The sequence below is a fragment of the Rhipicephalus microplus genome, unplaced genomic scaffold, assembly GCF_043290135.1.
Source record: "Rhipicephalus microplus isolate Deutch F79 unplaced genomic scaffold, USDA_Rmic scaffold_52, whole genome shotgun sequence".
Classification (NCBI taxonomy): Eukaryota; Metazoa; Arthropoda; class Arachnida; order Ixodida; family Ixodidae; genus Rhipicephalus; species Rhipicephalus microplus.
This window is the reverse complement of record NW_027464625.1, coordinates 2,173,352-2,199,519: the sequence shown is the minus strand read 5'-3', so window position 1 is coordinate 2,199,519 and position 26,168 is coordinate 2,173,352. Positions and strand designations below refer to the sequence as shown.

Genomic DNA, 26,168 nt, shown 5'->3' with positions numbered 1-26,168 from the left:
ATTGCAGGCAAATGGGAAGGGCGGCTGCGTAGCGGCATACAGGAGCCGGCTCTGGCAATGCATAGAGTTAAAATGCTTTAGTGACACTTTCTTGACTCTGCACATACCTCCGCACATACATCTTTACGTGCATGCATACCTATCGCACACGTTATAATGAGCATCACTTGATCGAAATTTGCGGATCCCTCCACTACGGCGTGCCCCATATAGTTAGAGTGATTTTGGCAGGCATTACCACAGATATTATTATTATTATTATTATTATTATTATTATTATTATTATTATTATTATTATTATTATTATTATTATTATTATTATTATTATTATTACTATTATTATTATTATTATTCCTACCAGAGCGCCGCTTCCAGCGGCCGAAAGCTCCAATAGGGTTGAGAGCTGGGCTAGTTGGTGAAATATCATCTCACATATGGTGTAGTAGCGTAAATTCGACGGGACACATAGACAAGAAGAATAGCGAGTGTCGTGTTTCTTATTGTCCTTGTGTCCCGTCGAATTTACGCTACTACACCTTTTGTTAGGCCGAAAGCCGTTCGGATTGCAGATGACTAAGCGTGAATATCGGAAGGAAGTCGTGACGTTATCTCGGGTCAAAATCTTGATCGACGATATGCCCACGCAGTCGCGCGTGAAACACGCACGCGGGAATCGACGTTTTCGCATTTCGGACACTCTCGCATCGCGATAAGCGGTATGGGATGTGCGCGTGCTCGGCGAAATGTCAATCGCCTGCTTTTTTGCTCCTTAATCTGTTTATTCTTTGACGCTGCTGTCAAATCTGGAAAACTTCCATCTCTCACTTTTGCTCAAGCTTGTCATTTACTGTGCCATGCCGGCCACAGGCGCCGCCAGGAAAGCGGGTGAGGGGTCTGGGTTCAATCTCCCCGACCTTTTTTTTTTTTCAATTTCGCATCTGTATAAACACGCACACATAGAAACGCACGCACAGGGGGGGGGGGGTGTTTACGTTTAGAAGAAGGAAAAGAAAAGTGAGCCCCGTAACTGACTGCATCAGGGTGCGACACCTCAACAGTAGCTCACAAGGGATGTGGGTGAGGAGGGCTTAAAAGGATAGGAATAAAGGTGTAGAGAGAGAGAAAGAAAGACGCGCTAAGCCAGCGAGCGAGGACATATCGAGGGGATAGGAGAGATAGGAAAGATGGAAACGCGGTCACAGGAGTCCGAGGACGGGGCACCACTTGCGAGATCTCTTGTCGGCGTCAGGAGATGGCGTAGAGCAAGTCTAGTAGGTCAGAGCTACGCTGTCGTCGGAGATCGGCGTCAGGAGATGACGTAGGGCGAGCCCAGTCGGCCAGAGCTACGCTGACGTCGGAGATCGCGAGGGCACAACCGGTCGGCACGGAATCCAGCGAGCGAGCAAAAAAAAAAAAAAAACACATTCGTGAGTGTTGTCTTCGCCGTCATTGAAGACACAAGACGCTGTTGTAAAGATTATTTAAACATAGGCTGTCACAAGCTACACAGACAACACTATGCCAAATCGGCGAACGCGCTCAAGTCTCCCCGGTCAACGTGTTCTTCTACAATCCGCACCAGAAACCGCAGGCTTTTCATGAGGTGTAGGCGATGTGCCAGCATGAGATATGGCTCAATCCCCATCCCTCTCCTCTCAACTCGGAAGAAACAAAAATGTTTATTTTTTTTTTTTTTGCTGCGTTACTAATGGCGGCCGCAAAACCGCTCAGCGGCTCGAGCAAAGAAGCGCGGCCTCGAGCAATGCCTGTTCTAATAAAAAGGAGAAAAAAACTTGGACTATATCCCCGAAGGGCACCCCGATTGGATGCGATGCAGCAGCGTTGCGCACGGTTGGCGTCATGGTTTGAACGGCGCTAACGCGGGTGCTGCGGTCATCGCTGGAAGATTTGTTTGAAGCGGTGGCTGTGGCGTACGTCGTGTAGGTGACATGTACAGACGTGTTTCAACGCGTATGATAGGCGCGCATCAGGTTTATTGCGCGTGAACGGACGAGTCGGCGGTGTAGCGAGCGGCGGTCACGGCAGGTGTTGGGGGCGAACGGGGGGGGGGGGGTAGTGGTTAGAAGTAAAGTTCTTTAGTTAGAAGATGAGAAAAGGCACCTAATTTCTGCAACCCGGTCGGGAGCACGGCGCAGTGCCTGCGGAGAAGGGAAAAGGGAGAAAAGTGGAAAGAAGAGGAAGGGCGAACGGACGAGGCGGCAGCGGCGGGCTCCTCGATGAGCGCGCGGCAAGCAAGGGAGAGAACGACGTGCGCGCGCACTGCGAGGGGAGCGTGACGTCAACGCGCAGCAGCGGCGTGACCTACTCGGCACCACGCTAACACCTGCGACTCGTGGCGCGTTCGTACGGAGGGACAGCGTTACACAGTCTAGTGAGAGAGCTACTTCGCTTCTAAAAAAATGATCGCCCAAGCACTCTGTACAAATGGTTAACCAGTGAAAGCTGAAACGTGCGGCCCAGCTGTTTAGCAGTGGGTTCAACTCGACGCTGCACTGAAGCCTTTCACAATTGTTGGCCGCATGTTCTTGCCTATTAATGGTGATAGATACACGTTTGGCTGGGGTTTACCACAGTGTTGATTTCACATTCCGCACATTGTGCTTTGCATGATCACACTCGTGGAGGCGTGTAATGACTGAGTGGTTAATGCGTTTCGCCCTGCGTTAATAACATTGGTTGTTCTTGAACCACAGGCAGTCACAGGCGTCACAGCCGAAGGCAAAGTGCCTCTGAAGAAACCCCCGCAGAAAGCGGGCGTTCGCACCGGTGAACGCGCATCCACAATCATAACGTTGACGCTGCCGTGCCCGCAACGGTCCGGCGTTTTTGCAAGCGTCTGCCATCTTGAATCAACTCGGTGGCGTAGTTTCCAGGATACGCTCGCCACCGGCGCTTGCATTCCCGTTCGCGATTTAGCGCCGCAAAAACACAGCCGGATCATCGGTATGCCGGTGCTGCCGGCACTCGGCTTTCCGGGCCTGTTTTGTGCCTGGACTGCACCATCGGCCCTGCTAATGCGAGCTGCACGTTCACGTTGTGAAAGCGCAGCTAACGTGCCTTAAAAAATTAAGTCTGTGTTCCCGTGGTACAAAGTACACGTAACATCGCCATAGTATAGATGTTCGCCTTCAAGTCGTCTCTGGTGAATGTGTACAGAACCCTGCGATTTCTTTTTCCGGATGGCACAATATGATTAGCTCCAGCTGTTTTAGAGAACATTTCGTGTAATACCGGTGACCGTATTCGCGACTGATCACCTCGCGGGAACACTTTTGCGTGTCGTGACGTTCGTTATGCGACGCGCATGTGGTCCGTTTTTTTTCCGCCTGGCTGAATGAGTCATGTGAAAAAAAGTCACAGCTTTGCCGCAAAGACGAAGCAATGAACGTGATAGCAATAAATTGTAAAATCACGCGAAGAATGGCAAGCAGATCGAAACGTGCCCCACGTTTGACAATTGACGCACGAAGCGTACGCGCACGTACAGATGAACGCGATTAAGCATTTCAGTCGTTACTTCGCTGTGTCTGAGAAGCACATCCTTTTCACAAACAAAAACTATGCAACGAGTGCAACGACCTTTGTGCGCCCGGTATCTACAAGAGAATCGTTCCGGTGAAAGCCCAAGGCGTACGATTGCCCCGACCGCGAGATAAGCGAACGCACGCGCGACCGTCCACTCTCCACGGGTCAAAGTACGCGTGAGAGATGGGAGCGCGCGCCGCCGCGTCGTGACGATCTGGCGACGCTAAAGCCCCTAGAATTTCGCAAAGGTGGCGTACGTGGTTAAACGCGCGCCTCCTCTCTTCTCTCTCTCCCCGACCACTCCGAGGCCGCCGCTGCGTCGGCATTGGCCAACTGCTGTCACGTGGGACAGCGGAGAGATTTCCTCTGTTTATCATCGCCCGATACTGCAATCTTTGCTCTGGGGGGCGGGAGCGTGGACGCGCTGGCGCGCAGTGCCTGTGCTTTGACCTGTGCTTCATGGATGCGTGCTCGCCATTCAAATTGCGTTGAGCTCGGAGATACTTAGTGCGCAAAGCGAACCTCACTGTCGGTTGCCATGGGCGGCTGCTGCGCCTTCGGATGCCGCTACAATTCATGCGAAGGCAAAAAGTTGCTTGCTATTTCGTCCGGCCAGCGCAATAAGTTGCGAAAAAAGGCTTGAATGCAGCTAATCGGAATCTGGGGAAATATTGGGTAAAAATTGGCACACTTCCAGCTTTTGTATTCAATCATGAATGGCTTGACGTGTCTTATTCTTTTCAGCTCCATCACGGCAAGTGAACACTATACGGGTGTCAGGTCATATTGTGCCTGGTGGCAGACTAAATGTAATATTCTCAGCAGGAGTTTAACATAATCTAGCGTGAGCGAAATGATGTCGCAGTTTTAGCTCATCGAACGAAATCCAAGAAACTGCTCAAGGTGGACGATTGGGCGAGTTGGTGATTCATGATCGACGTATGTAACTGCGCGGTAGTAAACACGGACGACAAGAAGATACAAGGACAAGCGCAGACTATCAACTGAAGGTTTATTTTTCACAAACCACATATATATGGCTGAACCAGGAACAGAAAACACGAAAATCTACAAAAAATGATGACTTGGCACTTAACAATCGACAAAACGTGAACGTTTGACAAAAGCAGATTCAAGGACCATGTGCGCCACTTGCCAGATACCGTAGCTCTTTATCTAAAAGAGCTAACGACGGTTTGCTGACGCAGCGTTCTGGTTCCCGTGCCATTTTTTCCGCTTCGACAATCATACGGGTATGATCGTCTTTGTGCCTGAACATTACGACCGTGCTTTCGAACTGCGCAAGGCAGCCACACCTACTGACGTGCTGAGCTAAAAAACCCTCATTGCCAGTGCGCACATTGCGTGCGTGCTCAATGCAATGAGGGTTTTTGCAATGCATTGCGTGCGTGCTCAATGCATTGCCAGTGCGCACATTGCAACGCAATGTGCGCACTGGCAATGAGGGTTTTTTAGCTCAGCACGTCAGTAGGTGTGGCTGCCTTGCGCAGTTCGAAAGCACGGTCGTAATGTTCAGGCACAAAGACGATCATACCCGTATGATTGTCGAAGCGGAAAAAATGGCACGGGAACCAGAACGCTGCGTCAGCAAACCGTCGTTAGCTCTTTTAGATAAAGAGCTACGGTATCTGGCAAGTGGCGCACATGGTCCTTGAATCTGCTTTTGTCAAACGTTCACGTTTTGTCGATTGTTAAGTGCCAAGTCATCATTTTTTGTAGATTTTCGTGTTTTCTGTTCCTGGTTCAGCCATATATATGTGGTTTGTGAAAAATAAACCTTCAGTTGATAGTCTGCGCTTGTCCTTGTATCTTCTTGTCGTCTGTGTTTACTACCGCGCAGTTACATACGTCGACCAAGAAACTGCATTTAGCGGGTAATTCGAAATCTCCACTCTTGAACTAGCATAATACGGCCAACACCTACTGCCCATTTGTTTCTTGCACTCCAAGGAACTCGCTCTCTGGATTTCGTGCCGACCGGTTGTGCTCCTGCAATCTCCGACGACAGCGCAGCTCTGGCCGACCGGCTCGCCCTCCGCCATCTCCTGACGCCGACAAGAGCTCTCGCCGAGTGGTGCCCCGTCCTCGGACTCCTGCGACCATGTCCATCTTTCCTATCTTCTCCGTGCTTCCGTGTGTCGCTGTCCCTGTGCCTCGCTCTCTCCTTCCTCTCTCTTGATCTCTAAAACTTTTAATCCTATCCTTTTTTTTTTCCTTCTCTACCCCCATCCCTCGTGAGCTACTGTTGAGGTGTCCTCCCCCTGAGAGACAGTTATGGGGCTCACTTTTCTCTTCGTTTCATTTAAAAACACTCCCCCCTTGCACTTCAAAAACAATTGGCACCCTTCGTGGAGTCTTATTTGCTCCTCATGAATGACAGCCATCTGGCTAGATGGCGTTTCATTTCGTGATAACTTGGCACTCGCCACTTTCCCACCGAAAATGTCTTTTTCAAGCTAATAGCACGCATGCAATTTACGACTTGCTAGTACCGCGCGCCCGGCGATAATGGAAGGAAGGACACGCTATATTGATGGCTTTTTTGTGTCGGGATAGAAACACATCCCAAAATACGCTTTTTCTTGCAAGATTGTGAAAGAGCTCACACTAAAAAGCCAGCGCAGAGATCTCGTGAAAACACATTCCACGCGTGGGAGTCTTTTTCCGGATTATTTTTCTTTCTTGCGTTTTCATACATAACATATACGGTGAATGACGTTGACCCCGGCTGCAAAATCCAGCCGGGAATGTCCATATAATTGCTATCGCAATAAAACAGCTCAGGGGAGAAAAAGCGATATCGCTAGATCGACCGTAAACACGGCCTCCAAGCATATTACAGGTTAGATAGCGCGACGCGGGCTTGTAGTTCGTTCGTTCTTGTTATACTGCTGCATGTTGGATGCACCGAAAACGCCGAATGAGTTGAGTACGCAGTAGCCATTCTGTTTGGGTGGCATGATGGGTGGCACTGGATAAAAAAAAAAACGTTCTTTCTTTCTTTCTTTCTTTCTTTCTTTCTTTCTTTCTTTCTTTCTTTCTTTCTTTCTTTCTTTTTCTTCATACCCAATATTTGGAGAGACAGGAGCCTGCTGCTTGACTCTGTTAACGTAAAAGAAATAGGTGCCAAAAATTGAAATATCGGTCTGACAATGAAAGAGAACTAAATATAAGAATAACATCAAGACAGTCAGTTGAAGCTAGTTGCAAGTTGGAACAGATAGCAGTACGTATAGTAACGTAAAATACACTGGCTAACATAAACAAGATAAGAAGTTTGTGGGTTGATTGGGGGCTAGAGCCCCGGAGGCTTGGCCATATGAATCGGATGGTGCCTCGATTAAGGAAGCAATTAGCTGGCTGAAGAAATAGGTTTAGTCTACCCCGTGCCGTCTTCGTCACCGTGGTCTTTGTCGTAGTAGTAGTACAGTCGAACCTTGGTGGTACGATGGTGGTTCGTACGTATTTCGGGGTGATACGAATTTTTCTGTAGTACCGGTCAATGCCACTTAGCCTGAAATGTAACGGAGTATGGTTATTGCGAACCGTTTTTCACCCCGCGACGTTCGATACTAACGTACTGTGTTTACACGTGCCTACAGCGTCGATGCAATCCTCGCAATCACACATACTATGAAACGTAGACGAGTACCGAAAGAGGAAGGTCTTGGCGAATGAGCCACGTGTCGCAACGCCAACATGCACGATTGTTGGGACGCGCGCGTTGACCAACTCTCCGATTTGCACGGGAGAAACTCCAATCTTAAGCAAACGTTCCGCGATAAGGAAAGAACAACAAATGACAGTAGTATAAAATTTTTGTGGCCTTCATATATCATGTGCGAAGTGCCGTTTAGGTCGCTTTCGCCGCAGTACTTTTGTGTCAAGCGAGAAAGCGTACCAAAATTAGGCAGGGGCTACTAGCGGTCAAGGGTCGCCACGCGTCTGGTTCCGCGCACACGCCATGACTATACGTTGGATCGCTGACGCCTGGAAACATTGGTAGCAAGTATTAAGAGCTGTTCATGATATTGCTGCGCCAATCAGAAACCAATAACGAAAACTAAATGAAAACGTACGCCAGCTTTCGTTTGTCGCACGCAGATTTTCCATGTGGTGTGGTGAAACAGGTTTCGCATGATACGAATATTTTTTGTTACCCCACAGAACTCGTATCACCGATGTTCCACCGTATAGCACTAAGCGAGTCACGTGACCATACGTTGGAGCTAATAAATATATGAAGCTAACTTACGATTATGATAATTATGCTCCAAATGATCATGATGCTAAGTGATGGTGATGCTCGAAATGTGCAAGCGCGCGTACTTCAAATCAGCAAGTCACATCCACTAGCGCACAGATTTCTTGGCCGACAGACGACATAGATTCTGCTAACGATCTCCGCGACGAGCGCCTACGTGTCATCTCTGTGTAGAAGTCATCGATTAGCACATTGCGCACACTCCTCACCGGATTGACAACCCCGCCAGCTCGAAGCGCCCTGCAAGTTCTGGATACCTTGGAGCCAGTTCATTAACATCATGGATCGCAGTGCACTTCGTCTAAAACAGTCCAAGTCGATCCGATATGTGACTGCTTGCAGTTTTATGACCTTCTGGGCATGCGCGGTACACGTGCTGCTGTGCGTGCTATCGCATTACTTTGCCTCTTTTTGCTTTTATATTCATTTCCTTCCATTTCTTCCCCGTTCTAGGTGTAGGGTAGCAAACCGGGTGCAACCCGGTTAACCTCCGTGCCTTTCCTTTGATTTTTTCTGTCTCTTGCTAACCTCCCTGTCCTTGCTCATTTATTCCTCCTCCTTCTCTGTCTCTCACTTGGCCGATGGTTTTCTTTTGACGGATTGGGAATGGCTGAAGTTTTTTTTCTCTTTCGTGCCACCTTTTCGGCCTGCCCTATTTTGCACAATGTCACCGCGCGATGAGGCACTTCAGGCTTCCGCCTTGGAAAAAAAGGGGGGGAAACTGTTACGGGCTCTTCTTATTATCGAAACTTCGCAGTACCGGGGGTCCTTGTCTACTCTTTGCGAGGAAAGTTTGGAGTACGGAACTTTCCTCAAGCAGTACGGGGCTCCATGCTCCGCGGCCTGTTGCGATATTCGCTTTCTCGCTGCCATGCTGCTCACTGGCGGTCGACGCGGGGGCGTTGCGCGGACTCCGTGTGTCCGCATGCGGGCTTTGCGTAAAATTGCCGCTCGCTCTCTGCAAGCCTGGCACACGAACCCCGAGCTGCTCTATACTTAGGCGCTGCTGCTGCTGCTCTTCAGTCTGGCGTGTCCTGCATCTTTCAAGCGCTGCCTCGCAGAGCGCCAAGTCACACGTCTTCATTTTGGAGCTTCACGGCAGTAGTCAGTATAGTTGAACGAGTGCAGTACTTTACGGCTTGCAAGCCGTCAGAGAGGAGGAATACAAGAAAACGACCAAGTTTACCTGCTCTGTAATGCATAGGTCCGCGGCATTTGCTCAAGGCGGATACACACAATCCTGTACCAATGACATGTTTTGTGCTTGCCGTTGAGTGGTTCTTTACTTTGTGTGTGTTATTTGCGGCCAAAGCATGTCATTAAGCAAGTACCAACTAGGCCAACGATCAATATTATTACTGTACCAATGGGCGCGAACTTTAAGCCTGACGTCATGAATCGATCGCCCGGAGAACATTGCCGATTGCATGAGATGAGCGGGACAATTTCTTTAGTTGTGGCGGTGATTGACTGCTGCGCCTAGTTTGCCTGGGCGTCCCCCAGACTTCTTAAGTAGTATACAACTAAGGTGGAAAGCTGGGTATGTTGGTATTCCATGTTTAAAAAATGTAAGAGCGCACTGAATACGAATCCACACACACACACACACACACACTCTCTCTCTCTGGCACTAGTTTCAATGGAAACTGCAACGAACGGCGCTTCAGCGAGCATGGAAATGATGCGTAGTACACGGATTTGTCTAATCTTCGTCCTTCTGGCTCCGCGGGTGTTCGTGTGGCTTGGAGCTGTTTTCTCACGAAACAAAAATCGGCAAATGCCCATCGGGTGCACCTCACCACTTTATTCTTTTAGGCTTATCACTTCAAATCGGGTCACGAAGTTCAAAAAGGGTTCGTTCTTTCCTTCAAAACAAAACCCAAACACTACAATAAACGAAGCCACAAGTGCGATTCGCCGCCCGCAATTACGTATACGAAGCAGGCAAATCCGTGTACTACCCATCATTCCCATGGTCGCTGAACGAGTTAATTTTAGGAAACTGTATGCTGTTGGCACTGTTGGCCTTTAAACAGCGGCGCCATTCACTCACGCTCGTTGGCGCATGCGCAGTTCGGCACAACGAACGTCGTTCTTCTGCGTGCGCGCACGCGTGATCACGATAACGTTCGTTACGCCTCAATGCGAGGGTTTGCTGCTCCACGCGGCTGGGTTTTGTCTCCTACACAAACGTTTTAGTATTCCTTCGGTGCCATGTGATGCGTACAGTGAATCTTTATGCAGTGAGCAGCACGGGTGCATTATACATGATGGTGCTTGAAGTGCTATCTATGAAGCTAGCGGGGTGAATCGAGCGTGACTGGTGATACGCCGTCGTCCACTTGAAGGCCGTGCGCTCAAAGCCGCGGCTTGAGACGATCGCTTCTTCCCCGTTTTGTGGCTTTATGTGCCGCCGTAGTTGTATGTACAGGTGTGTGTAAAGAAAAAGCTGGAAGCAAATAAAGCTGACCTCGCCTATTACGAAAAGAGCTGTCATCACCTGCCCCAAGCAAGGTATCAAGATGGACAGGAATCGGGTATACAATGGGGCTTTATAGCACTTTATATGATGTAACCTTGGTGCCTTAGCGGGGACAGCTGTAATGACTTAGACGCGCATGAATCCACCGTAATTGCAATATGTCTTCTCTGTACGAGAGCCGGATATGTGGCATCGTTTGAACAGTCGGTGGTGCAGGCGCCAAGATACTCAACTGTGGTTGTCAAACGTTCCCTTTAGAGAAAGGTTGAAAGACTTTAGACGCTGCAAGACGCGGTGCTTCGTGGTTCATTGTATGATAGTTCGATGAGATACTACGCTGCTTGATTTATAACTAGCGAACACCGTAGATCTTGAAGAGGCATATGATTCAAACGGAATAATGTATATCTATATTGTGAAAAACAGTACGTTAGACAATAGTATACGGTGGTGGTTCTGCACCTGTAGTCTCGCGAGCTAATCTTTTGAGGAGCTACAGGTCTGATGTTCTTTTTTTTTTAGCACGAAAGTGTTTTATGCAGAGGTACACTAATTTTTCATTGACGTATTTCCGTCACGGAAATGACGTCGAAAAAACCTGGCCCAATAACAAACATTAGTTGGACCGTGGAAGTTTTGTCTCCAATGAAGGGCATTATGCCACAATTTCCTTTTTCAATTGGTCCATCACGATTTGAAAAAAAAAAAAAAACTTCGTTTGAAGCGGCGAGAAAGGCTCGCAAGCCAAATCTCTTCCGTACCCTCTCCTGCATCTGACCAAAAGGTCACGTGCGCATGACGTGCACGAACAAGCCCAACCCCCGAGCACGGACGCGGCGTTGTTTTGTTGACCAGTGCTTCATTTTTCGGCAAATGATGTCGAATACGCCCACTCCGATCATCAGGCTTGCAACTATAGAGCACGCAAAGTGCGACATTTCACTGGCTTTGGAGTGGTGGTATTATCATCCAGTGCCCGCACTAACGTTTACTCAGACGCGGTAGAACAGATGAGCATATAGAGTGCGCGAGTGCATAGAAGTATTACTTTACGTCTTATTCTTATATTATTATTATAGCAAGTATTACTTACTTACTGCCGTCTGCTCAATGCGCTAACCACGGGTATACGAAAGTGTGATTGCGAAACCAGGCACATTAGCCCCGCATCTCGTTGCAATTCACGAAAAAAAAAACAAAAAAAAAACATCCAGGCCTGCGCGATAGACGCAGCACAGTTTCAGCGAAAACTAGAAGAGTGGCCTTTCAGAGCTTTTTCAAAACAGTCATAGGGTAACTACTGCAAGCACACTTGCTTGGTACCCGCTAGGACGTTAAAAATAAACTTTTGGGTAGTAGGCCAACATTCGCTATGCTATTTGTCGTCCTTCTTCTGAGAAGCGTGATATCCGCTAAACACTTGGAAGGAATTTTGTGCCAATTGTCCATGCAGTGGCTGACGACGATGAAGAATTATGGCTGAAGTTGGTATGCGCCGTAGTTAATATGGGAACAAGAACAAGCTTTTGTGATGGTTTGAAGCATTGGACAGCCCACTCGTTACGCTATTCGTATTGTGCGACGACTGGTTGTTCTTTCGCTAGTGTAAAACGCTTTGTAAGTCGCATTGACGCGATTGCTTTCCCGACGTCAGGCCTGCCGAAGGCAAGTTTGACAAGTTGCAAGCACAGGTGTAACTCAGTGGTAAAATATTGGGCTGACAACCAGCGGACCCTGGTTCAAGCCCTACAGTGTCATTAATGCAAGGTTTTTTTTTCTACGCGTAACTTCGCGTGATGTGGTTACGGACACCAGCGGCGGCGGCGGCGGACAACTGCGCGTGACCCGAAACAGTTTTCGCTGTAAAAAGTGGAAAAGACGCGCACATTACCCTTTTTTTATGTCTCATTATTTATTTCAAGTTTTATTTGTCTATTCAAGTGACGAATTACTTATACTACAAAAGTCGTGTTAGATCATTTTTGCCATGTCACGAGCTACTGTTAGCAAAGCCGGAGCACAGTCGTCTACGTATAGGACCAACGTCACAGCACTGCTGTGTACGTATAGGGCAATTCTTACGTGTGTGTCATTCTCTAGGCGCGCGTTAGGGAAAAAAGGGGGGATCATCGTTAATCTTGAAATTTGACCCATTTCCGTGGCGCGTGCGTTGCAAATTTTTGACAGACGTGATCGCTGATTGATTGGTTGATTGATTTGTGTGGTTTAACGTCCCCAAACCACCATGTGATTATGAGAGACGCCGTAGTGGAGGGCTCCGGAAATTTCGACCACCTGGGGTTCTTCAACGGGCACCCAAATCTGAACATATGGGCCTACTGCATTTTCGCCTCCATTGAAAATGCAGCCGCCGCCGCCGGGATTCGATCTCGCGACCTGCGGGTCAGCAGCCGAGTATAGCTGCAGGTTGTCCCAAGTAACTTTAGACAGAGTTTAAAAGTATGCCGGCACACGTAATAACGCAGCGACCAAATGCATGTTGCTCACCGTTGCCTGGAGTTAGCCAGACTATTTTTTGTGTTCTCAAATATTGTTTAATTAGATATGTTTAATTAACCAACTTTTGAAGAAACGAAGATAGATAAAAATTTTCAATAAGAAAGTTGTAGATCGGTTTGCAAAACGTCCGATTAGACAGTTTTGAACTTTATATCAGTTATGTATTAGTCTTTTTTGCTAATTACAAATGACCGCGAAATACAAAAATACCACGTGACCAACCCACTCGAGTGCGAGTGAACACAATGATTCTAGTGCTCCCTAACGATCCGCTCACGAACGACCATAGCATTTCCCCCATTGCGCTGTGTCGGCAGGGCCGCAACGGTGGTGGTGGCTTTACGATGAACACGTTTTGCTATCGGTCACAAAAACGATAACCGCTGTGACTGCTAATTGCTTTCATGAACTGGTGCGAAGGAAGCGTGTCCTTCGTAGGCGGAACGTTAGGGAGCACTAGAATGACCGTGCGCACTGACGTGCGAGCGGGTTTGTTACGTAATATTTTTTTTTGTATTTCGCGGGCATTTTGCAATTAGCAGAAAAACAGTAATACCCAACAGATATAAGGTTTTGCAAACCAATCTACATCTTTGTCCTTGAATTTTTTATCTATCTTCAGTTCTTGAAAAGTTAGTTAAATAAACATATATAATTAAACAATATTTGAGAACACAAAAAATAGTCTGGCTAACTCCAGGCAATGGTGAGCAACATGCATTTGGTCGCGTCGTAATTACGTGTTTCGGCATATTTTAAAACTCTGGCTAAGGTTACGTGGAACGCCCTGTATACTCGGCTGCTGACCCTCAGGTCGCGGGATTGAATCCCGGCGGTGGCGGCGGCTGCATTTTCAATGGAGACCCTGTTATAGCCACTAGACCACTGCGGCGGGGCGCGGGCGTGATCGTGAATGTTTTATCTATGAACGCATTGCGCTTGTCAGCTCACAATTGTCAACTCAAACCCGATGAAATGAATCGGGCGTCAGGAAAAGGAAGAAAGGCTGCGGTTTTTGCTTGCGCAGTAATCGAGACTTCGGTTTTTCGACTGTGAAGCTCTAGACTAGCCCGTTTCTCTCACCACCGTCTTTCGCTTGCGTCAAACTCCCTCTCTTTTTCTCGCAGCTTTCTCTTTCTTTAATGGTGGCAGTTTCGTTTCTCTCTTGGCGAAATGCTATTGGGTTCCAAGTAAGTCGTAATTGTGAGAATTTTTTTTTCGGACGATTGGGACGAAGCGATGGAAAGTGGATAAAAATTCTTATCGTGTCTGTTTCTATTTGACTGTGCAAGCTTTTCGTGCCCTGTACAACGAAATTGTGCCTTGCCCCATTGTTTATGTTTCCTGCTTGCACGTCTTCTATTGAACGAAGATATTGCTTCCGTTTCGAGCTTTTCTCCGCAACTGCTGCGCAGATGCAACGTTTTCCAATAACTTCGTGCACATATTCTGGCCACGATGAAGTTGGCTGGTGGTTTCCAATATTTGTCCTGCATTTCTTGTTTTTTTACTCCTTTTTCTTTTTTCTTCTGTTGTGTCCGCCATGTTAGAACACTGCGAGTGCACGTGGACTAACATCCGGCTGTCCCTTGAGACTCGAGCTCTCCCTAATTTTTTTTCTCTGGTTTATTTCTTCGACGTTGCTTCGTGTGCGCGGTTATAGTATACTTGCGCTGTCTTGGCAGCACGTATTTCATTCAAAGATAGAATGTTTTAGCGGTACAGTTAACGAGAAAAACTCACGGTATCCCGCATGCATTCGCCTTAAACGACCCTATGGCGAAAGCCTTCGCTTATTTTCTCAGTGGGTTGTATTTTAACTTATGGAGTGTCGACTTTGGCGCTGTGATCGTTCAGCGACCATGGGAATAAGGTATAGCGCATGGATTTGTATACTCCTCGTACTTGGGAGTCTCGAATCGCACTTATGGTCTCGTTTATCTGTTTCGGTTATGTTTCGAAGGAAAGAACGAACCCTTTTGAACTTTGGGATCCGATTTGAAATGGTAAGCCTAAAATATTAGGCAGGTCTACCGTGACTCCTGAACATTTCGTTGTTTTTCTTTCGTGACAAAACAACTTCAAGCCACGCGAACCGAAACGGAGCCTATTCGGTGGCTTTCCTCACCAAATGTGGTTTTCGTGCTGGCTCCTAGATCGGAGGCATTTCAGGCCTTCTGTACCTAGCCTGCCTTTGCATGGCCTCCGTGATCGGCTCACTTTTGACCAAGCGATGGTATCACGTGATGACATAGCCCCGCCACGGTGGTCTAGTGGCTAAAGTACTCGGCTGCTGACCCGCAGGTCGCGCGATCAAATCCCGGCTGTGGCGGCTGCGTTTCCGATGGAGGCGGAAATGTTGTAGGCCCGTGTACTCAGATTTGGGTGCACGTTAAAGAACCCCACGTAATCAAAATTTCCGGAGCCCTCCACTACGGCGTCTCTCGTAATCAAATAGTGGTTTTGGGACGTTAAACCCCACAAAATCTATCACGTGATGACATAAGCATTTTACGTCATGGATGTTACGTCACAGTGACGAGATGGTGACGTTACAAATTTTGGCGATCTGTGACGTCGTGATGACAAGATACGGTCACGTCGTCACGTCATGATGATTGCTTTTTTTGTGTGTGCGTCACTCTTGTTGAGGCCGAAGCCGTAGAACGCTGATGATCTATTTTTGCGTTTGATGGGGTGTCTATGAGGTTTTTGCCTTATAAACCGGTCACAGTACTGTCGCTATTTATCATCATCATCATTCTGACTACGCCCACTGCAGGACAAAGGTCTCTCCCATGTTCCGCCAGTCAACTCGATCATGCGCTTGCGGCTGCCACTTTGTACCCGCAGGCTTCCTAATCTCATCTGCCCGCTTAACTTTCTCTCTCGCCTTCACCCGCTTGCCTTCTCTTGGAAAGCAGTCTGTGAGCCTTAATGACGAGCGGTTATCTTACCGTCGCGCTACGTGCCCTGCCAACAACTATTTCTGCTTATTGATCTCGGCTATTATATCCTTAACACTCGTTTGTTCCCTGACACACTATCCTCTCTTTTTGTCCCCTAGGGTTACACCTATATTTTTCATTTCCATTGCTCGCTGCATCGTCTTCAACTTAAGTTGACCCTTTTTGTAATCCTCCAGGTTTTTGCTCCGTAGGTGCAAGTGCCGGTAAGATGCAGCAGTTATATGCCTTTCTCATGAGGGATAGTGGCAATTTACCAATCATGATTTGAGAATGCTTGATGAATGTGCTTGTTTCCTCGCGATGCCGATTTCCCGTGTGAAGTGACAGATAATGAACCCGGCGTAATGGATTAGCAGCAAAGGTATTGCGCTGCTAATCCCTTGAACGCGTTGGGCTTACGACGATGGTGGCTGCATTTCGTTGCGGTCGATGTGCGAATGAACCGTTCAAAATCAATCCGCTCGCGTGAGGAAATCGTGATTATTTATTATAAAACGGCGTTTCTCTTGAGCGTGGCCCAAGGCGCGCCAGGTATACGCGTTCACTGCTCGTCTGCGGCGTCCACGCGACGAAAAAAAATCGCAGCATATACACGGAGTGAATAATGGGGAGTGGGGCGAAGCATTCGTCCGTCCATTCGTTCTTGCTTCCACCCGTTCCTGCGTACGTCTGTGTAACCGTCCATGCGTCCACCCACCCGTCCGTGCGTGCGTCTGTTCGTGCGTCCGTCCCTGCGTTCGTCCATGCATCCGCGCCTGCGTCCGTTCATGCGTCCGTTCATGCGTCCGTTCATGCGTCCATCCATGCATCATTCTGTGTGTCCGTTCGTCCATCTATTCAGCACTCCAAGTACCACCATCTCGCATCTTTTCATCATTTATTCTCCATAAAGAAGCACTGCCATCCAGCGGACATTTCAAGGACTAAACGGGAGGTGGCACATGCACACTTTCTTACGGCTTGCGCTTCGGGTCTACTTCCCACCTTTAACCACCTCGAGTTCATGTTATATACTAGTTCACTGTATTCATGGCTATGCGGCCCAACGCTCGCTAAACCTTTCTAAAACCAAGGAGGTTACACCCAGCAAGTATAACGTAGCAACCCTTTCTTGTCAGATCGTGCTCAATGTACATGCCAAGAGCTGCTAATGGGGATCGCAGCGTGCGCGTTATCTAATGGCCGAATGTTCCTGTCTCTCATTCCCCCTTAGCAGCCCCATTAACATGTGCATTGAGCACTATCTTTTATTGTTCAACAACGCACAGAAGAAATCTCTCACCGGAACCACCTTGGAGGTCAAAATCGTAAGGACCGCTATTTCGGGTATGTGCCACTGGTGGTTACGTACTACGAGGGTCGCACAAGCCACGCCAGAAGGAGCTTCGCCCCTAAAAGGAGAAAAAAATTGGCGTTCAGCTGAGTATGCTATAAGCCACAGGAGACTCGGCGAACATGAAATGAAAGCACGTCGTTCCAAATGCCTCGTCAGATTGCAACAGGACATTTCTGTCTTCAATGCACCGGCACTCAGGTTTTCGTCCCCGAGTCGTCTTAGTGATAGCCTCTAAAGACCTTCGTAGTTTCTTTTTTTACGCTACATGACGCCTACTAAAATTTTTGCTATTGATAACTGGATATCGGGAGGGACAAGTCCTGTAAAGAAGTTGAATTCTACCTCATGCATAGCTGTCTCGACAAGTGATATACTACGACGAATGCTTTGATATATAGTGGCGATACATTTATCGGCGATAAGGGGCGTCTCTGGATGTGTACGAAGGGCACGTATGACCGATAATGACTTTTCCAGGCACACCTACATCATACAAGGTCGTAGCACGACGGAAGTAATTTATCCGTTGCTGAATAGAAATTAATGTTGACCCTGCAAACTGTCCTCGCTTCCATCATAGTAATTGCGTTCACGTAACATGTACTGCATAGTTTCGTCGGGTCAACTGCGTATATGCGGGTTGTTGAGTGATTTCGGTCGCTAACATTGACACCTTTCGCTACCGGCCGTTGCGACATGCATACTGCATCAGAAAATTATGACGCTCGTGTTGCGAAATTGTTTTTCGCGGAACTATTTGCAAGCTGGACGGCTATACCACGTATAGCTGTAAAAGAGAGCGTTACCGCCCCGCCGCGGTGGTCTAGTGGGTAAGGTACTCGGCTGCTGACCCGGGTCGCGGGTTCGAATCCCGGCTGCGGCGGCTGCATTTCCGATGGAGGCGGAAATGTTGTAGGCCCGTGTGCTCAGATTTGGGTGCACGTTAAAGAACCCAAGGTGGTCGAAATTTCCGGAGCTCTCCACTACGGCGTTTCTCATAATCATATGATGGCCTTGAAACACTAAACTCCACACATCTATCAATCAGGTCAGTGACAGACATTGTTACGTGCCCATAGAGACAATATGAATGGGGTTCCCAAGGGGCCAGTGCAATCAGTGCCTGCGTTAACAGGTGGAGCCTGAGATGAGGTCCAAACACGGCTTGATTAATGAACGCGCAGCGTGACGTGCCTGCGGATATTGATCGCTGCTGTCACAGTGAAAAGAAAGAAAGAATACACCCGCGGAGAAGCGCGTTAGTACGCGAGGCCTATTACGCCCATTCTAAAAGGAGCGCGTGTGCTGAAAGTAGTGTATGATTTTTCTTTTGTTTTGCTTTTGTATACATTGCCAATTCAAACACATTCTTGCTTTTTTCCTATTTTTTGCTTTTTCGCGTCGTCTAAGTAGGCAGATAGGTGAAAAGCATTTCACATGCCTTATGTGAACTGTATAGCGGCTATCAAGGACGCCGCCGTGCCTTCTCACTCAAGAGAGGCAATACACACACATGTATAGCGCCACTTGTCCGTGCGTCTCCTATTCGCGCCTTAAACTTCTAGTATGTTAAAGCAACAAGCCCAGTCTGCCATTTTTACATTGTGTTTTTTTTTTTTTCAATAAAGTTCTGCTGCCTACGAGTGATGGAACTCCGCCTACAAACCACAAATTGTACGCTATAGCAGTTATGTCTAAATTCGGCGCCGTTCTGGAAACGTAAAACTGAGCGTTACTGTTAGGGGGAGTCGCAGCGAACTGCCTCGCGCACGCACAAGCACGATCGACTTCGTGCACTATAGACGCGCCTGACCTCACACTGAGAATTTCATCTTATTTATTTTTTACTCTCCCTTTCTCTTTCAACCCCCTATTCCCCAACCCTAGTGTAGGGTAGCATACCGGATACTAGCATCTGGGTGACATCCCTGCCTTCCTTATTTCTCGCTTCTCTATCTCTCGCTCATACGGTAATCTAAATGTGACGTGAACCCCAACATAATATACGAGGAGTGATGATGTGGGCGCGAAACAAATCAAGTTTATCCGCTTCCACAAGATAACTTATGCTTATTGATAGGTTGTCGCGAGATCGCAAGAGAACATTTCCGGCAAGACACTTGACGCACTTATACGAACTTTTTGAATTTGGAACATTACAAAACAGTTTGAAATAGGCATTGGACCTTCAACAGAACTCGAGCGTAGAACTGTATACATATTCTGGGCCAATGGCAAAGTACCACCTGTGCGTTACGTGCCATTAAAGCGCTGTTAACGCTCTTGTTGGCCAAAAGCCATAACGAAATGTTGCAAATAGTGTAATGTATATGTGTGTGTTGTGTTTGCTTTTATGTGATTATCAGTGTACATATCACACTCATCGCCTAGCACATGAAGTAGTATGTCAGGTCAATTGACATCTATCTATCTATCTATCTATCTATCTATCTATCTATCTATCTATCTATCTATCTGTCTATCTATCTATCTGTGAAGCTTTAGAAACCAAGAAAAAGAAAAAAAATTGGTTGAATGCCACATTTTACTGTACGCTTTTCATATTTATTGTTTTATTTGCCTCAAGAAAAAAAAAAGAAGGAAGTTCGTACGTTTAGCTCTCACAATACTAAAGCAAAAAAATCAAAACATCTTAGATCTGGTGTTCACTGAGGTGAAATTGAAAAATTACCTCTTTCACACTATCACGATGATAGGAGTGGGGGAGGTGGCGAAAACAGGAGGAAGCGAAGAGCTGCTGGGAAGCGGCTGCGAGCACGAGAGGCATCGACGAAATTTGGCTCATTCCCACGCGAAATTGGCCCGGCGCGTGCGACCGCTGCGGCAGCGAGTCACGACGCCGAAGGTCGCGTCACGTATTCAGGGTCGGAAGCTGCGGCTTCTCTGACGCTCGATCAACGCAGGCTACGCCACCCCGGCGACGTGAGAAGATAGTGTGTGTGTGTGTGTGGACGTGCGAATTCTTAAGGTGAAGGATAATTGTTCATCTGTACACCACTCCGGTAATAGCCGTGCCACGTCACTTCGAAAATTAAATTTTGTGTGTGTGAAAACCCGCGGAGGTGCGAGTAAATAAATAAATCAATAGTAAATAAATTACCATGACCACGCGTATTTCGTAGAAGTGAGAAATGTCGGCCGAAAAGGGGATTACAAAGCAAGAAGCAAGAGTGTGGTGTGTGTGTGTCATATATATATATATATATATATATATATATATATATATATATATATATATTACTTTGACAAAGGCTGGTCCACCAGCCGAAACGTCATGTTTTTTTTTTAGTTTTCTCTCATGCTCGGAAACATCTTTCAAAACGAGAGGGACGCGGCAGCAACCAAGTTTGAACGCGTACGTTTTAACTCATCCCCTGACGAAAAGAGGACCCCTCCCGAAGCTGTTGGGAAATAAAAAATAAACATATTTATCCTTGTTGCCAACACTCATGCTGCCTCATATATATACATATATATATATATATATATATATATATATATATATATATATATATATATATGTGTGTGTGTGTGTGTGTGTGTGCGTGTGTGTGTGTGTGTGTGTGTGTGTGTGTGTGTGTGTGTGTGTGTGTGTAACAGATGGTCATCATACAGCATCATCAATGATGTTGCGTTTTAGATTGACAACACGCGAACCTGCTTGAAAGAGTGAAACACCGAAGGTATACTTGTCGTCAAAACCATTTCTTGTTCCTTTTGTTTCGAGCATTGACTCAACTTGAGTAAACATCGTCATTACCAGCTGGCGTCAGTCTAGCCGTTTTATTGTCATGCTGAACTGGTGCGTCGAGTCTAGATAACTGGCTGTCCCTGCTTCCTTTCCGCTTATCCTGGTCGCGTCAAGTGCACGTCCCGTCGCTGTCGTAAAGCTGCCTATCATTGGCTCCGGTAATAGGTCTTCGTTTGTTGACGTGTCGATCGTGGCGGATCCTCTTGTGCGCGTGGTTACCCGTTAACGCTGCTGCATCCGCTAGCCCACTGCTGGCATCCTTTTCTTTCGCTTAGTTCAGTTTCTTTCATGTTTAGTTTATTTTCGCTGGATTTTGGCGTCCTCGCTCATATTCTTCGACTTTCGTCGTTTCCACTGAGTGCCGTACTCTAGAAACACTCCAGGTCCTTCGGAGATGAAGCCAAAACCCGTACGAGCATGCGCTTACGTATACAGCGGCCTTGGCGAAGCGCAACGGAAGCTTACAACTTAAGCTTGCGCGAGCTTACAGGCTTTCATACTAGAACACGAACCAATAAAATAACGACCCAAAAATGAATATGAAAACAAGACGAGCGCTAACTTTAAGCTAAAGTTTATATCCAGAAATTCTGACCATTTTATCAGTGAACTCTGACCTCGTTAAGCACATACATTATGATCCAAGGCCACCTCATACAACTCGCAAGAACACATTAATTGATTGTGGTATTTTAACCGCGTACTATCTTTCCAGTTCAGTCATAGATTCTGGAGCCTGTTAGAGTGCCCTTGCGCGTGATCGTATTTTTTGTGATCTTTGCTCACGGATAAATAGGTGTGGGTTTCTGGGAGTAAACGTTAGTGTGAAGTTAGCGCTCGTTTGGTGTTCTTGTTCATTCGTGTTAACGTGACAAGAATTATGTGGCCTAGGGCTACCCATCAAGTCGATGACTCCACCCCGGGACGCAAACGGGAGACTGTGAGTTTCGGCGACGACCCGGGCCCTCTGTACAGGCTGCAGTTGAGGAGTGACGTCCCATCTTGGAAGCGCTACTTCCCACTTCGCCTTGCTGTACAGACTAGAGCCGATTGTGAATAGGCACAGCCGGAGCATATGCTCGAGAGAGCAGGAATTGTGCCTGCATTTAAAGCATGACTGCATCAAGACGAGTAAGCGTTCTGGGGTCGGGACATGCCGTTTTATTCCGCTCGTTGTTCCAACGCCAACCGAAGCGCTCTCGTGAATGACACTTCACTGCGCGGCTTTGGCGCGTCGCGGATAAGCGCGATGGTTGCTCTGCAGGAGGAGAAGGGGAACGGAGTTTTCTTGGTTACTTCGCAAGTGGTTGGCGTCCGCAGGATCTACGTACCTATCTGGAATCCGTAGTTCCTACGCGAGTTGCAAAGTTGTTTACAAGTACAAGCGCAATAAAGAAACAGTGGACGGGGTAATCACCAGGAGCCCCGAAAGAATTTTGAGCTACACAAGCTCAGCAAAATCTGTATTTGAGCAGCTAGACCGTTGCTACAATCCCAGTAACAGAAGCAGTGGAAAGCACATGGACGAATCAAACTCATTACATACAAAATCATCACTTGCTTCATCAAGTTTACAAAAAGTATGCTTTAAGCGCTATATATATATATATATATATATATATATATATATATATATATATATATATATATATATATATATATATATATATATATATATATATATATATATATATATATATATAAACTATGAAGCTCCCTAACATTATCTTGACGATAAGTGAAGTGAGTGCTAAGAGATAGAATTATTTTAATGGGAGGCTGGAGAGTTTTGCCTGTTTTTTCACATGACAGGCTACTCCTGTTGCCGGGTGATGACAATGATATATACAACGATAAACACACAACACATACACTTACATACACGCATATCATTCACATAACACATAAAATCACTCACACGCACCACACTATTTACAACGTTTTGTTCAAGCCTGTGGCCCGTAAGAATGTCAGTAGCGCTTTTGTAGACCCTAGCGTACTGGACGTGTTCTACCATGGGCCTAAAATATTTTTCAACTCCAAGTTTGTGTCCTGTAGTATATTTAAGGCCATCTTCAGAGACTGTCTCTTTGATGCGTATTTCGTACACTCACAGAGGACATGTTTGATGTCTTCAACGACGTTACATTAGGCAGAAAATGCTGAGTCGGACAGTCCAATTTCGTTCCTGAAGTAATTCGTATATGCAACGTTTAATCGGATGCGGTGTAAACATGTTTCATTTTGCCTGTTGAAATTTCGCGGCACCCTGAAGTCACTTGGATCGATCTGTACAAGATCGATCCAAGTGACTACAGTACACGTACTGTAGTTACGGCATTCACTAGTTACGTCATTCAGTGGTTCAACAGTGGTTACGGCAATCGGCTGCTTACCCAAAGGTTGCGGGTTCGATTCCGGCTGCGGTGGTCGTATTTTCGATTGAGGCGCCAACTGCTACAGTAAAACTTGCAGCTGGACGAGTTAGTTCATAATTGTGTGGAAATGATGGCAAGGGCATAGAAAAGACTATGCAGGGACAAGCGTGAACTTTCAGCTCAATTTTATTTTTCGTCATTCTTCATATATATACTCACGAAACGTAGTCACGGGGTCACATGGCCAATACCAAACGGATTACAAAAAGCCAAGCAAAAAAAAAAATGAGTTCACTATACTCCCGTGTACTTATGCCCATGCACTTAATGTTCGGGGCTAGTTCAAGAACACCAGGTCACTCAAAGTTCCGTAGCTCTCCACAACAGCGTGCCTCGCAATCATGTCATGATTTTTTGGCACGTAAAAGCACAGCAATTATTATTACCCGCAGCATAGTAGAGACATTATCGCGACGTTTGCTTTGCTCTAGCAAAATCAGCCGTAGGTAGGTGCCAGGGATAGACGATAAGGGACTCTCTATGTAGCGCTGTAGATGAGAGATAGTGTGTACAATGTAGTACATTGCGATCACAAATCTCGAGCAATCCCAACTTTGTGCTACAGGGGAAGGCAGCTGCAATGCGCCTGGATACGTACTTTGCAAACTCAATTCTTTTTTTTTCTTTCCCAGCGTGAGTGCAGATGCGCAGAAGTGGCAAGAATCTATCTATCTATCTATCTATCTATCTATCTATCTATCTATCTATCTATCTATCTATCTATCTATCTATCTATCTATCTATCTATCTAATCTCATTCATTGCGTGCGAATGGTTATCGGTGGGAGACGTTTGCCGATATAAGCCCTTCTCGCTGCACGCGGAACTGAAACACTCCGCAAGTTGCTCCGTCAGTCACTTGTCGAAAGCAATGGCCCGTCGCTATCACACACCGCGCCGATCATTTAAGGCCACGTTGTATCCGCTTTATCTGACGCTTAGAGTCCTTATATGCAGGTGATAGCCGGCACGATGCAGTTTCCCAAGCGTGCTCGTTGGAGAGCGGCGTTGCGCACGCCAGCTTATCTCGGCGCGCCTTTCGTTACGCGCCTTTCGCTCCTCGGCGAGAGAAGATAAACGCACGGCGTCACGTCACGGCTTCCGTCGTAAGACGTTTAACCGGGGAGAGCCCTTCGAAGAAGGCGCGCCTCAATGGCTGGCCTCCCCTCACGACCTCCTCGTACTCTTGGCGTTCGACCCTGCGCTGTTGTCGACGTCCATTTCGCGTCGCGCCACAAGTCAGCTGTCACGCCGGCCTCGCCGAGCGAGGGAGGCAGTGCAGTGCGGAAGAAGTGAAAAGGGTTTTGCGTCTCGCCAGCAACGCGTCACGAGTGAAAAAGCTTCAGCCGCTTCTTCGGCCTCGCGAGGGATTACCTCGGCACCACTGTTCGCTCGTCATTTAGTGAGTACACCAACGCGTATGCTTGGTTTTTCTGCGGCCGCAATGGTATGCCAGATGAGTTCATGCCTGAGGCAAGTTCGTACAGCTGATCACTACGAGACTGAGGGGCAGACAGAACAAGGACGTTTATGAGCTAGCGAGTTTTTCTTTTTGATCACGTCATAGCGAGGGCAATGCTATTGTGCATTTATGTATTTTCACGTGCAATACACCATACTGTTCCTGTTTGTCTCTCATTTCATGCTCGCGTAGTGGTCTATGTGTGCGCGGAACGGTTGATGCTTCAGCGACATCCCCGAATGTGTCCGATCTGTTCCGTGTTTTATTTTAACTGCTAAATGATCACTATCGGCAGAACTTTCAGGCAAGTCGTTCTTTTACAAACGGCTTGTAAAGTTCAGTTAGTCGTTGTAAATTGTATCTGACGTCTAGAGGAAAAAAATAATAACAATACTAGTAGTAGTAGTTGTTGTTGTAAGTGGTATTCGTCACAATGAGACAGAAAAGATGGAGTTCTGATATATAAAGCAAATGCGGTTTCTTGGAGTGTTGCACGGCCGCAATAAAAGGAGGACGTTCAGCTGGAAAGTCGCGTATTGTGTCGATACTCTGCATGACGTAATACCATGTCACCTTATGGCATCAATCAAGTTGTTAAACGTGATGTCCACGCAGAACAAAAGAAAACGTGTTTAAGCCATGCTGGGATTAGACAGAGCGGAGAAGTTTAGTTTCGAGCCTTCGTGGGATTTTGTCGGTTGACTCATGTCGCGAGGAGCAAAAGGGTATCTAAATATTATACGTTTATGCGCTTATAACGAAGATGAAGCATGCGTTCTAAACGAGCTTTAGATAAATGTGGATTCGCTGAGGTTCTTGTCAAACCTGTGGCGCAGAAACTTCGCGTGATTACCGGCTATTCCTGTGTGGTTTACTATGGGATATAGTTTACCACCTATGCCGATAATCAGCGTTGTATAGAAGAGTCTGCTGAAGGACACGCTATAGGGTCATTGAGCTGTTTGTCGCGGCTCGCCTCAAGGAACAGGCGGTAGCTGTTTGCTCTATACAGCCTATGTTTACGGCAGCGATCGTCTTAACCCTGGGCGGTGTCGACTTCCTAGACGCGTCTTTGCGCGATGCAGTGATAAGGCAGGCTGGTTTCACGGCTGTGCAGGAAGAATTCCAAGGCAGAGCTTTGCGTCGCTAGGCGTGCAAGACCCAACGCAAACGCGGTGAATTTTAGAACGAAACGCTTTACTTCGACTGAGCAGTGCTCTGGTGAAAGCCAGTTCTTGCCAATTAGTGATGCGACAGAACTAATGGCAAGCCCAACAGTTTTTTTTTTTTTTACCGTCAGACACCGTTCCCCGAAAGGTTAGTTCACTCTGATATTCAAATCACCTACTTACGAAGAT

The 26,168-nt window shown here is 47.1% G+C and overlaps 1 protein-coding gene across 3 annotated transcripts in view; it reads left to right on the top strand.

The window, feature by feature from the left end:
* The window catches only part of LOC142788297 (sodium-driven chloride bicarbonate exchanger-like), a 244,867-nt gene that overhangs the window by 64,461 nt on the left and 154,238 nt on the right, over window positions 1-26,168 (top strand). Inside the window, exon 1 of one of the 3 annotated variants that reach the window (XM_075884901.1) lies at window positions 24,631-24,750. The exons of the other annotated variants lie outside the window; for them this stretch is intronic. The gene's annotated coding sequence lies outside the window, so the exon portion shown is untranslated. Of the gene's footprint in view, window positions 1-24,630; window positions 24,751-26,168 lie in introns of those variants that run through there. 3 annotated transcript variants of the gene reach the window in all.